General features: G+C 40.0%; 1 pseudogene; it reads left to right on the top strand.

The window, feature by feature from the left end:
- The first annotated feature begins 7,266 nt into the window (after positions 1-7,266).
- On the top strand, positions 7,267-10,705 carry LOC125360173 (annotated as a pseudogene).
- The last annotated feature ends 3,177 nt before the right edge of the window (positions 10,706-13,882 follow it).

Here is a 13,882-nt window from a genome sequence, read left to right as displayed (position 1 = left end):
GGGAAGATTCCAATGGTGCAACTCATTTCAACTTGCAATTTAGCAAAATGAATACCAGGAAATTGGAGCATATCGTGTGTGTGTGTGTGTGTGTGTGTGTGTGTGTGTGTGTAAAACACATGGATGGCGAGTGGAAGGGTGGGCAAATGCAGTCATAGTATTCAATGTACTTATGTAAAAATGGATCCAGGTTACTTGAGGGGATCGATGGGGTTAGAAGAGATGGGGGGAAATGATGAAAGGCAGGGCATTGATCAAGGTATTTTGTACTTGCAAACTGACATGTTGAATTGAAACCCCTTTGTGTCACTACTTGCAAAGAATGAAAGATAAAGATGCAGGTGGATGATTGGCAGTTTACAAAGATGGTAAAATGTTGGCTCTCGGTGTGCTCCTTCAGGTTCACACAAGGTGAGATGTAGACACACACATGGAACATAGAACACACATGGGAAGGCGAAAAGGGAACCTAGAGAACGTTTTTGGAGTGCTCTGTACTGTGAGTGGCAAGGGTAGTGACCCATCAAGTGCTTCTCTGGGTTTCTCTTCTGGTTTACTTTGGTGATTCCCTGGGGACTCTCCCAGAGAAAGATGACTCTTGTGTACAGTGACATTTTTGGGGAATGTCAACATGCCTGAATAAGATAACTGAGTGCATTCTAGTTCTCCTGGAAAGATACTGGCTTTAGAGATCTTTCTAATATTCTTCCATTTGGAAAGTGGGGGGCGGGGTAAGTTGATAATAAGGAGAGCGTTTTGTAAATGGAGCAGTCTAGGCTGAAATAGTGGATCTGAAATGTGGCTCTCTGAAAATATTACCTGCAGATAAACAAAGATAGGTATGCTGCACCTAATTTTGGGCCTCTATTCAAATGAGGAAGAAAGCTTTAGGTATTGCTTCTCCAGTGTACCCACAGAAGCTACCTAGAGATTTTTTTCTACTTCCATTTTATCTATATTAAATTAAAGCAGATCATTATCTTTCCTCATTAACCATTTTATTTCCATTGTCACTTTCTTTTATAAATGATCCCATTATTTTATTAGTTTATCAAGATGAGACTTTCTTCTAGTTTCCTGATCGTTTTTGTTGACTAGCCAGACACTCGAGCCTCCTTTATAGTCTATTGAACTTTACATTCCCTCTTCCATAATCCTGACCCAGGTGTGAGCAACATAGGCAAAAATGCAACACACATTACTAATTACTTATTATGACTGATAATATAATAATGATCACTTATTGAATGTTACTGTGACTTAAATCCCATTACCAGCATGAAAAGGGAAAAGTACCCAACTTAAAGTTGAAGCTAATTGGATAACGAAAGTAATTTGAATGAAAAATAGAGGAAAACAAAATAAGAGAGAAAAATAATTTGAATGACATCTCTTTAGAGAAGACAAAATTTGACACACTTTATACATACTTAAGCATCTAATCCTCATAAGAATCCTGACCAGTTACTATGATTATCCTTCTACAGATGAGACAGCAGTCACTTAACTAATGAGTAATGTAGACAGTAATGTTCCAGATTTTCTGCTTTAAATAACAAACCACTCATGCAGTGAATAATGATTGGAAGTCTTTTGCTTTCATCTGATTTCTATTACTATATAAAAATACTTGAGGCAATTGTCTTTATTTTTCTTTCTTCTATTTTGTAGTAACAGTGATGTGCATAGGCATTACAGTTACACAAGTAAGGTATTGAGTACATTTCTTTTTTTTTTAGTACATTTCTTGTCAAACGTTGTTACCTCCTTTCTCATTTTTTTCCACTTTACCTTCCCCTCAACCCCCCTGCCCTGGTTGTAGAGTTCATTTCCAACTTAGAATCTTCTGTGTATTGTTGTATTAGTTCACCCCTTGTCCTTTGTTTCTCTATTTTGTTATTCCCCTTACCCAAATCAGTTAAACATCTATACAAGACACAGGGACCCGAATTAAACACAGTGACTACAGGGGATAAACCAAAGGGAAAATAAAAAAAAGTTGAAAAGAAAATAAAGAAAAAAAGAAAGGCTTTCAGTACGGTACTTTAACGTTATCATCATCATCATCATCATCATCATCATCATCATCATCAATAACAACAATAAGAACAACAAAACCTCTTGTTCCATATCTTGGAGTTCATTTTGATTGGTGTCAGTTTATATGGTCATATGAACATACCTATTGTGCTATTGTGGGCTGTCCTAGTCATATACTAATTGTTGATACAAATGAGAGAAACCATGGAGCCTATGTTTCTTTGGGACTGCCTTCAGTGTTCAACATCATTGGACATGAAAAAATGCAGATCAAAACCACATTGAGATTCCACCTCATCCCAGTTGGAATGGCCATTATTAAGAAAACAATCAATAATAGGTGGTGGCAGAGATATGGCCAAAAGGAAACACTACTACACTATTGGTGGGAATGTAAACTGGTACAACCACTCTGGAGAGCAGTAAGGAGGTTACCCAAAAGACTGAACATAGAGCTCCCCTATGATCCACAATCCCATGTCTGGGCATTTACCCAAATATCACAAACAAAGATACACTAAAGCTACCAGCACAACTATGCTCATTGCAGCATTATTTACCATATCTAAGATATGGAATCAACCCAGATGCCCTTAAGTAAATGAATGGATCAAGAAAGTGTGGTGTATATACACAATGGAATTCTATACTTCCATCAGAAAGAATGACATTGCCCCATTTGTAAGGATATAGAAAGAGGCATTCATCTTAAAGAGGAAAGTTTTATTTTGGTTTATTGTTTTTGATGCTTCAGTCCTGATCAGTTTATCTCTGATATCTGTATCTAATCTATCTATCTATCTATCTATCTATCTATCTATCTATCTATCTATCTATCTATCTGTCTGTCTATCTATCTATATTTATCACCTATGCAGCAGCTGAAAAGTGAATAGAGAAGGGGGAGGCGGGAGGGAGGGAAGAAGAGAGAGAGAGAGAAAGAGAAAGAGAGAGAGGACCAATATTTCACAGCTTTGTTTAAGGGCATGATTTTTTTATGACTTATGATCTCCCAGTAGGTAGCAGCTACTTCCTCCTCCTCCTTGTTGTCTTCTTCCTCCTTCTCCTTTTCTTTCTTTACTCCGTCTCCAGATTGTAATACAGATTTAAATTTTGCTAGGAAGGCAGGTTTTATGTGAAGTGCTCTTAACACACTCTCTCTCATACACAAAGTAGGACAGGATGAAACTTTAGGAGGTGATGGATATATGATTGTGCTTGATTGTGCTTATGATTTATGAGTGTATCTGTATGACCAAACTCACTGATTTACATATATTAAACATGTAGAGCTTCTTATATGCTAATTATACCTAAATAAAGTGATTAAGAGAATTGGTGAAGCACAAATGCCACTGTCTCACTAACTGTGATTACAAAATAAGAAATGATTATATCTACATCCAAATTACAGTGAACTCAATCTGCTCACCTGCACTAGTATAAAATGAGCCCACTGAATGTAGGCCTCACCTGCAGGAGGCTCACAATGCAACCTCTGAGCATCAGTTACAGAACTGCACCTGCTTTGTTGCATCCTCTCCAGCGCACACTTCCGTTAGTCAACTGTCTGCTGCCCACAGCACCACTCAAAGCAGCATCCTGGCTGGGAAAATGGTATCTTGTCAAGAGTGCTGCCACCTGTTTTTCTCAGTGCTCTGAGTGATCTTTGGATGCCTTTATGGAAAGTTGTTCCACAGAGAGGCTGGACATACACACAGACCTCCCAGCTCCTTGTCACATTTGGTAGCCAATTCCAGGAGTGGCTTTGCCTGTGTGTGGTCTCTTGAAACCCCTTGTGTGAAATAGCATCAGCTCCTGACTCACAATGTCTCTTGGGATTCAAGAAAGTATTTCTGTGCTGCTTTTTCTTTTCAGGTTGAGTAGTCTGGCAATAAATGAAATCACACAGGTCTCAAAGGATTTATGCAAAGCCAGTTTGAACTCAGAATGCTGAAACACCCAAAATGTATTTATTTGTTTATTTATTTATTTACTTATTTTTGTAGTCTTGGGGCTTTAACTCAGGGCCTGGGTTCTGTTTCTGAGCTTCTCTGGGCTCAAGACTAGTGTTGTACCACTTCAACTACAGCTCTAGTTTTGGCTTTTTCTGAGTAGTTTGTTGGAGATAAGAGTCTCATGGACCTTCCTGTTAAGCTGGCTTTGAACCATAATCCTCAAATCTCAGCCTCCTGAATAGCTAGGATTACAGGCCTGAGCCACGGGCACCCATCTTAAAATGTATTTTCAGTGCCTGTCATTGTTAAAATTATCTCTTTAAACACTAGGACATTCACCTTAGCATGCCAATACCATCTATATGTGTGGTCCTAGCACTTATATTTTACATTGAAAGCAAAAAGAGAATTTTGAGGGTGGGGCAGATTTGGTTCCATTTTCATTGCAAAAAAAACAAACAAACTAGGCTCCTAGAATTCATGTGAAAAACAACAAGGACTCAGAATATCTGCAATAAAAGCATTAGTCTGAAAGGAAAAGATAGCAGAATATTATACATAGTACATGTCTATTTTGATTATTTTTAATAAACAAGTTTATATACATACCATTCTATTACTGTAGGTTTATTCAGATGCATGTTTCTGTGTGTATTCAGGAAGGACAAAATGGCAAATAATCCAAGTCAACACAAAGTATACTTTAAGTAATACACATTAGTTGCCGTTTGCAAGATAATCAAATGACCCTCAAAGGGTTTAATGGGGCAAGTGCTGGTAGCTCATGCTTGTAATCCTAGTTACTAAGGAGGCTGAGATCCAAGGATCTCAGTTCAAAGTCAGCCTAAGGAAGTACATGTGACTCTGCTCTCCCAATAACACCAGAAAGCCAGAAGTAGAGCTTAAAGAAATAGAGTGCTAGACTTGAGCAAAAGAGTTCAGGGACAGTGCTCAGGCTCTGAGTTCAAGCCCTAGGACTGACCAAAAAAATAAAATAAAATACAGGATCCTATAGTTAATAATTATTGTTGGTAACATGAAGTAGAACATGACACATCAGTTACCAATGCCAGGGAGAAACCCAGCTACAGGGAAGATGGCAAAAATCACCCCTATGCCAGCAACCATGAATACAAGTTCAAATATTTCTGTCCAGTGTATCTGGGTACCAGCATTGCCAGTTGAGGACTGGAGAAAACAATGATTTCCTTTCATGGAGATCTAAAGGAAGATCAGCTTCAACAGGTGGCTCAGTCCCCATGGTCAGAGGTCTGCTATCAAATTAACACAATAATTTTCATTCATACTCTCAACTTGAGTGGCAACAGAGGTGGCTCCGTCCTCTCCCACTTGGAGCCTGAAATACTGAAAGCTGGAGGTAGCTTGAAGGCCATTGATACATGTGCCTTAATACAACAAAAGAACTATATTTGAATTTGCAACAGGGAAAAACTCTCCCACATAAGACAAGAAGCCTAGCAGAGGTTGTATAAACGATGTACCACATGAAAAGGAGTAACAGATCCAAACCAATTGATTGGATAAGTGGTAGTAAACCAAAACTCAACTAAATTTGCTTGAAAACTTTGGGTTGCCTATCAGCTTCTTTATAATATTTTTGTTCCTCTTCTTGTGAAATGAGTGTCTTTGGATATGGAGACCTGATATGAGAAGAGAATTGCTCATTGCTCATTGGGAAACATGATCAGTGAAAAGAAACCTCTATGATTTGACAGAGGTTCAGTCAAATTAGCATTACTCTTAAGTGTAAAATGGGAATCAAAATAGCACAAAACCCTTTATGCAAATATTTTTGGATCAAAGTGACCCAAACTACTCTTTTCTTTCTTTTTCGTGCATTGGTGGTGTGAAACTCTAGTAAACATAAGCCTAACAGAAACCAACTTAAGAGAGGGACACAGTCCAAGAGAGTAGCATGAGACTATCCTAGAAATCATAGGAATGAAACCATCTGCTTACTATCAACTGCTTATCAACAAAGCTACCCAACACATACATAATACCATGGGTAATGTTTTATTTGTTTAAATAGAATCTGAAGAATGCAGATTCCAGCACAGATTGGAACAAAGGATTCTAATTGCATTTAGCCACTTGGTGATAGGTTCTCTTTCTCCTGTTTTCTTCCCTTCTCTCTCAAGTACTCATTCTGTGTTAACTAGTTTCTATGTACTGGTCTTGGGCTGACAATAGAAGAAAATGAAGATCTAGGAAAAAAACCAACATTCCTTCTACCACTGAAGTGCTTAAAATTGGAAAAGAAAAATAAAACAACAATAGTTAAGAGACAATAGCAAATCAGTTAAGAGACAACAAATAGAGAATGCTTCTTAATTCTCAAGGTTTCTAATGTTTTCTTTTTGGCCTTTGAGTTTTGTATACTATAATAACCACTATCCTACCATGATTTAATTGTGTATATTAAAGATTTTTATGCTTAAACGAACTGAAAATGTTTTGAGCTCATAGATTCATATTTATTTCTTTATATTTGGTTTGGTTAATAAATAAAGAAAATAAGCTTTTTCTTCTGGATTTTCAGTTGTCTGGTTCTACTTTTGCCACTAGGACCTTGGCAAGTTGTCTTCCTCCCCCACACCTCCCCAGTTTTAATGGGAAATTCTGGGCAGTTTGATGAAGTAGAAGAGAAGAAATGAAAACAGAAAACCAGAACTAAGAACATAGGATTAGAAACACTAGACAAGGGGATAGAACGGGAAATGGAGATGTGGATAAGAGTAGGAAAAGCGTCATGACATGAAGAGAGAAGGCAGAGCAGTGGGAGGGATGGAGGAGGAATTGGGTGCATACACCAAAATATCCTTCCAGGTTTCAGCAGGGTGAAGCTGGCAGCTGTTTCGCATTCCCCTGCATTTTATAGATATGTCATCACAGCTCAGAGAGGTTAAGAACCTTGAAGAGTCACACCGGGGATTTTCTTTCTTTCTCCCTCCCTCCCTCCCTCCCTCCCTCCCTCCCTCCCTCCCTCCCTCCCTCCCTCCCTCCCTTCCTTCCTTTCTTTCTTTTTTTTTGTCATCTGATGAAAATGGAGACATGGAGAGAAGCTGGAAGCCAAAGAAAGAAGAGAGAGGGAAGTGAAACCTGGAGGGGATAGGCTGTGCAAGGAAGACATTTTCCTCTGTGATATGTAATTCACAGGGAGCGATTTGTCAGGTGGGGGAGACAGGAAGTCTGTACAGAGTACTGAGCAGCAGTGTTGCTGAACACCTGAGGTGCTCTCAGGGCGATGCTGCTCCTGCCACTTGAGTTGTTGGCTGTTCTCTTCCCAGCTGGTTACAGTCAGGATGGTAAGAGTCTCTGTGGTGGCAGCCTGCACTGTGGCAGAGGGTCTGGGTAAAGGCAGGCTACACTTAGCCTGGTAAGCTTGTTCAGTGGGCTCGGAGCCCCCCTGTCTTGAGTGTCTTGACCATTCTGGAAGTTGGGGCTGAAGCCTGAGACCGATAGCTCTCAAAGAGACAGTTCTCAAGGGTTGCACAGATTCTGACTTTGTGTTTTTTGCATCTTCTCCATGTCCATGCTTTTATCCCAACATCCAATTCTTTCCTTTCTCTTCACCATGTTCAACTCATTTATCCACAGCCTTCCAGGAGCCAATCCGTCTACATTTAAATCAAATCTCATCATTTGCCAACAGCACCTGGGCACAAATTCAGCTTTCAGCTGCCTGGATGATTTGCATGATTTCATGCCTGGGTGGGTGAGTCAGCCACTCCTGTATTCCTGAAGCCTTGGTCCAAGGGGAATTTCACCCATGATGGAGTAACAGTGCTGCTGGAGCTATTTCCAGTGTACTACTTGGGATTCAGTGAGGAAGTGCAAACACAAGCCAATGAATTCCAGTTGGAATTCGAGTCCTGTTTCCTCTCTCCTCCCTTCCCCTCCCTTCCTCTCCTCTTTTCTTCCCTCCCCTCTCCTCCCTTACCGTCATGCACACCTTTCTCTAGAACAATCTCCACATCTCTTTAAGTATTCCAGGTGAGGCCTGTTTTTACTTTGGTCTCTGATGGAGGCAATCACTTTCTTTGTGACCAAGGCCTGGTTGTTCTTGTGAGAAGTATGTCCTGACTTCCCTTTCTCATGCTTGAATGCACTAAAATGTGACTTCCTCGGAATTGATGGTTGTAACTTAGTCCTTCCTGATTTCTCCTCTCTAAGTGCTTATCTTATATACCTCAGGATGCTGAAGTTTTGACTCCATCTCACTGCTCTTTACTCTACCTCTTCTCTCTCTTGTTTCCCATCACACATTCTACTCTGGCCCATTCATGACATGCCTCCCCCTTCCCAATGTGCTTCTTTCTGAGAGCCTCTAAATATTCTAAATTGTTTCAACTCATCATTTCACAATCCAGATTTGTAATGCTCATCCAAATCTGAACTCCTGGGTCTTTCCCATATCTCTTTCTTTCTGGCTTGCTGTTTAGTAACCTAACTTTAATCTGGTTTCCTCCTACTCAGATCCCTTTGAGATCCAGGGCACAGCAGGCTGTGAGCTGCATTCTGGGGGCACCATGACAAGTTTCCTGAGAGGAGCATTAGGAAAAGTGGATTTCCTAAGCCTCAAAAACCACTCCTGTGTACCTACACCAGAAGGTAGAAGTCAAGCTCAAAAGTTCTGTTCATCAGTCAGTCAGTACAAAGGTACCTGTGTTACTGTGAACAGTCTCCTCTATGAAACCTGCCCTGTATATCTCCTGAGCCTTCTTGAAGCAGGAAAGGAGGATCTGCAGAAATAAGGTTTGTCCTGCTCTGTTTCTCTTTTGGCCACCTTCTTTAAACCTAAGAGAGCAGGAGGGTGCCCAAAAAGGAGTGGGATTCCATCAGTCATTGATTTTGTTACCAAAAGAGTGGAGGGTAAATGCCCAAACATTTGGACTTTGAAGTCCATATGCTCCAGGTTAGAGTTATTTTCTAATATTGTCTCTGCCTCTTCCTGCTCCAGTGAAGCCCAAAGCCTGGCTGTCCAGTGGCCCCAGTCCTGAGCCTGGCCATCTGAGGCTGGCATGTCATGTCTCTGGCTTCTACCCAAAGCCTGTGTGGGTGATGTGGATGCAGGGTGAGCAGGAGCAGCCAGACACTCAGAGAGGCGACTTCCTGCCCAATGCTGATGGGCTGTGGTATCTGTGAGCAACCGTGGATGTGGCGGCTGAGGAGACCGCAGGCCTGACTTGTCGAGTGAAGCACAGCAGTCTAGGGGGACAGGACATTGTCCTCTATTGGGGTGAGAGAGAGCTGGAGCCCTGGCTGGGAGTAGGAGCAGGTGTTTCTTAAGTATAGAGGGAGGGAAGGAGTCTGAGGATCAGGGAAAGGTGAGGAGGAAGGGGTACAAGATATTCGGTGGGAGAAAGGGGAGAGGAGCCAGGCAGAATGGGTGGGTATGAAGGAGAAGAAGATGAAAGAAAATTTGGAAAGATACTGAGCTGGGCATGAGATCATCTCCGTGTAATCCCAGTACTAGTGAGTTTGAGACACAGGATGACAAGTTAATGGCCAAAGTGGATTCTATAGGGAGACACTGTCTGAAAAGTGGTGATAGAAACATGTTTTTGCATGTGTTAACTCTCATTACATTGTCCACACTTAAATATATGCAGTTCTTAGCTGGGTGATAATGGGACCATGCCTGTAATCCTAGATCCTCAGGAGGCTGATATCTGAGGATTGAAGTTTGAAGCTAACCCAGGCAGACAAATCCCTGGGACTCTTATCTCCAGTTAACCAGACAAAAGGAAAAAAATGGAGGTGTGACTCAAGTGGTCAAGCACCAGAATAGAGCCAAAAAGTCATGGGAGAGTTTAAGAGTCCGAGTTCAAACTCCAGTACTGACAATACCTTTATATATCAACTACATCTCAGTAAAGCTGTTAACCAGAGAATCCCCCAAAATGGGGAAGAAAGGAAGATGCTTAACTAGGCAAAGGAAGACCAGGGAATGGTGTGAATACAATTTGAAGTGACATCTTAATCTTCTTCCAATCATAGGATACCCCGTCTCTGTTGATGGAATCATTCCTGCTATAATAGTGCCTTGCTTGATCCTTTTACTGTGCTTTGCATTGTGGTTTTGGAAGCTCTGGTAAGTCTTCTTTTTAATCTTTCTTTCCTGTCTATTCCATGCTTTTTAAATCTTTCCTTTACTTATTGTCCTCTTTCTACCAAAGCTTTCCTCTTAATCTCCATGTCTGGGTAGAGCCAATTGAAAGAATTTTGGTGAAATACATATAACATAGTACTTGCCCTCATTAGTGCTTCTAACAATATTAAGAACATTCATGATGTTTTGTTTTTTCCTCCGTGTAACGTGAAACTCTCCTCACTTTTGAAACAATGTGCCTTTCCCTACCTTCCACAGGCCCTGGGATAGTGACTCTTTTACTTCCCCTTTCTGTTGATGGGATTGGAATCATGCAGTATTTGTCCTGTGACTGGCCTCTTACACTTAGCCACCTGTCCTTAGAATGTATCTAGATAGCATCTATGTCAGAATCGCTGCCTTCTTTGGGCTTAGTCCTTTTCCACTGCATGTCTAAATGCCACAAGAAGCACGTGAGCTGCTTCTACCATGGGCTACTGTGAAGAATACTATTAGATGATTGCGTTCATATCTTTTACATAGATTTTTAAAAACTTATTTTCTTGACAGGTCATATGATGATATTCCGTGAACCCCCAACCTTTCTTCTCTCTTGTGGAGTAAGTACCAAGACTCCCAGAAACCTGTCAACTCAAGAGACAGTTTTGTTACATAAATAATCATAGTTTTGGCAGAAACACATGTGTTTCATATTATTTACTGTGTTAAGATGTGTCACAATGACTGATGGTTCATATGGTAAAACAAAACTATAATGTTGCAGCTGTCCTACTCGATGGGAATGTACACATTTAGATTTAGTTTGGAAATCCTTGGTTAGGGTTTTTCATTGATCTGTATTTGTTTCCAGCCATATCCTTGTTAGGACTTGGTATTTAGGAGTTTTTGACCTCATAAGATGAGTTGAGATATATTTCCTGTCTTATTCTCCAGAGTGTCAGGCTGCATGGTTGAGTTGGTTTGTGAAGAGTTGGATGAGTTCACTTGTTAGGTCTTCTATGTTGGGAAATATTTTGTAAGAAAAGTTTTAAATTTAATGGTCAGATTTTAACTTTCTGGGTACTGGTGTCTCATGCCTGTAATCCTATCTATTCAGAAGTGTGAGATCTAAGGATCCAGGTTTGAAGCCAGCCAAGGCAGGAAAGTCCATGAGACCCTTTTCTCAGATTAACCACCAAAAAAGCTGGAAATGTTGTTGTGGCTCAATGTGTGTGTGACACACACACACACACACACACACACACACACACACACACACAGAGTAACTCTGTCTTCATCCAGATTGAGTATTTAGGTTTCTCCTTTGATGTGTGGTGGTGAAAAGTTGTGTTTGCAAACATTTTATACCAGTTATCCAACTTGCCTAATATATTAGCAATAGAAAGACTTAATTTTCATCATGCAGGTTAGTAGAATATCTGTGATAATTGCCATGTACATTAAGAATTGGTTATGTTGGGGGGGAAAGGGTAAGGGGGAGGGGGGAGGAGGAATGAGGGAGGAGTAACAAACAGTACAAGAAATGTATCCAATGCCTAACGTACGAAACTGTAACCTCTCTGTATATCAGTTTGACAATAAAAATTTTTAAAAAAGAATTGGTTATGTTCATCCAGCATGTTTTTTTTCCATTCAGACTTTTAAAATTCTCCCATTCCCTTCCCATCTACTCACCTTGCCCATCAGTTTTCTTAATCCCTACTAAACCATTTTCTACATTTGAGTTATATATATGTATATATATATTCATTATTTATAGTTGTTATTTAGGAGACATGCCATACTTGTGTTTCTGTGTCTGGCTTATTTCACTTAAGAAGATATCCTCCAGTTTTGCTCATCTTGATGCAAATAACAGAAAATTTTGCTATTACTTATGGATGGATAATACTCTATTACACACACACACACACACACACACACACTTTCCCTTATTTGTTCATCTGTTGATTGACACCTAAGCTTTTAGGGACAATGACCGTATAGAATAGGGATGCAACTTCCAGGCTTTCCTTCAGAATATTGGTGAAACACCACAACCCTTTAATTCTTCATGTTTGCAAAACCAGCATTCCATACATGGGGCCCAGGCCTATCACTGGCAAAGGCTATACATGGGGGCATTTAAACAATTGTTGAATCAGCCTTGCAGTACTTTGCCAGTTGAATACAGGGCAGCAAATCCCCTGAGTTTGTTGAAATGATTCTGCCTTAGGAAAATTTAAACACTGATATTTCTCCTTGTTTGCTGCAGTTAGGACGAGAGGGATGGCCTTGCACATTTTTGAGACATCTTCTATCCTGATATTTCCATTAGGATTTTTACTAGCACCTATCTCTACCAACTCTACTATCCTTGGCTGTACTTTACATACACTCCTTTTGTTAGTTAGGCTATGAGTTTTTAAAAATCTTTCTTCGTTGTTCTTTATTTCCATAATATATTTGACTAAAAGTAACCAGTCAAACCATACAGTAACCTAAATGCCCCGTGGCTTTGAAATCCCCTCTGTTAAACAAACTAGTCCATACTCTTTCAGTGCAGCTTTCCTGAATATTTCAGGGTGTGAACAAAGTGTAGATAAATTCCTTGACATAATGTAATAAAGGTGATGTCTAATCTAGATCCCAGGAGAGCCCTCATTTCTATCTAAAATCTGTCAGTATAGCCTTTACCTGTCCATATATCTACAGACACTCTGATCCTTTAAAATGATTAATTAGTTGTAGAAAGAGGTTGCAATTCCATTAAGTCATGTTATGAGTATAAAACATCTTGGTCAATGTCACTACTTCCATTGTTGTCACCCATTATTCCCCCTTTCATCCCTACTTCAAGTTACATAGTTCAATATTTGCACAGTGTACATTGAATATAATGACTACATTTTCTTACTTTCTCATCCTCCATTCCTGTAATCCCTCTTTATTTCCCTCCCCCCAAACATGTTTACAGATCTTAGTTTTCAATTTGTTAAACCTTCTGGTCTTTGAGCCTTCACAGAAAACTTCCCACTTACAGTGTCCTAGGTTTTCTGTACCTTGTTGCCCCTGACTCTTCCATTCTACTCTCTCAAACTATTCTCCTACATTTTAAGATTTAGTTAGAGTGATGGCCCAACTCCCAGGATGAATTTTGTCTGTTATTTACTTTTCCATTATTATAATGAAATAGCTCAAAACCTAGGAAGAATAAATGATTATTTAGCTCATGTTTCTGGAGTTTTGAGTTCAAAGTTGGGCAGTTCTATTGTTTTGGGTCTTCAGCTAGAGTGCCATATGACAAGGATAAAAGTGTGTCTCAGAGTGAACCACTGACAACATGAATGAGGAAGCAGAGAAAGAGAGAGTGAGAGCCAGAGTGAGAGTGAGGGTGAACGAGCGAGGAAGAGACAGAGAGAGCGAGAGAGAGAGAAAGAGAGAGAGAAAGAGAGAGACACACACACACACACAGAGGTCTGTAACACTTCCAATTCATACCAGTGAGTAAGGTCATTCCATTTGGGGGATGATAAGAATAAGACCCTATGTAACACATACTTGAGGCAAATAATCCAGCAGCACTGTCAGAAGCATAGATTTTTTAATCTTAAAAAAAAAATCTCATATGGGTTTGAATTCGGGGAGGGGAAAAAGAGCTTCTTAAAGAATTTCTATAAAATTAGCCATTACACCAGAATGCTAGAGGTAGAATTATATTGAGTTTTAGCTGTAGACCCTTAGAGAAGTTATAGTTCTCATTTGGCAG

This window comes from Perognathus longimembris, chromosome 11 (assembly GCF_023159225.1).
Source record: "Perognathus longimembris pacificus isolate PPM17 chromosome 11, ASM2315922v1, whole genome shotgun sequence".
Classification (NCBI taxonomy): Eukaryota; Metazoa; Chordata; class Mammalia; order Rodentia; family Heteromyidae; genus Perognathus; species Perognathus longimembris.
This window is presented reverse-complemented; position numbering and strand designations above follow the sequence as displayed.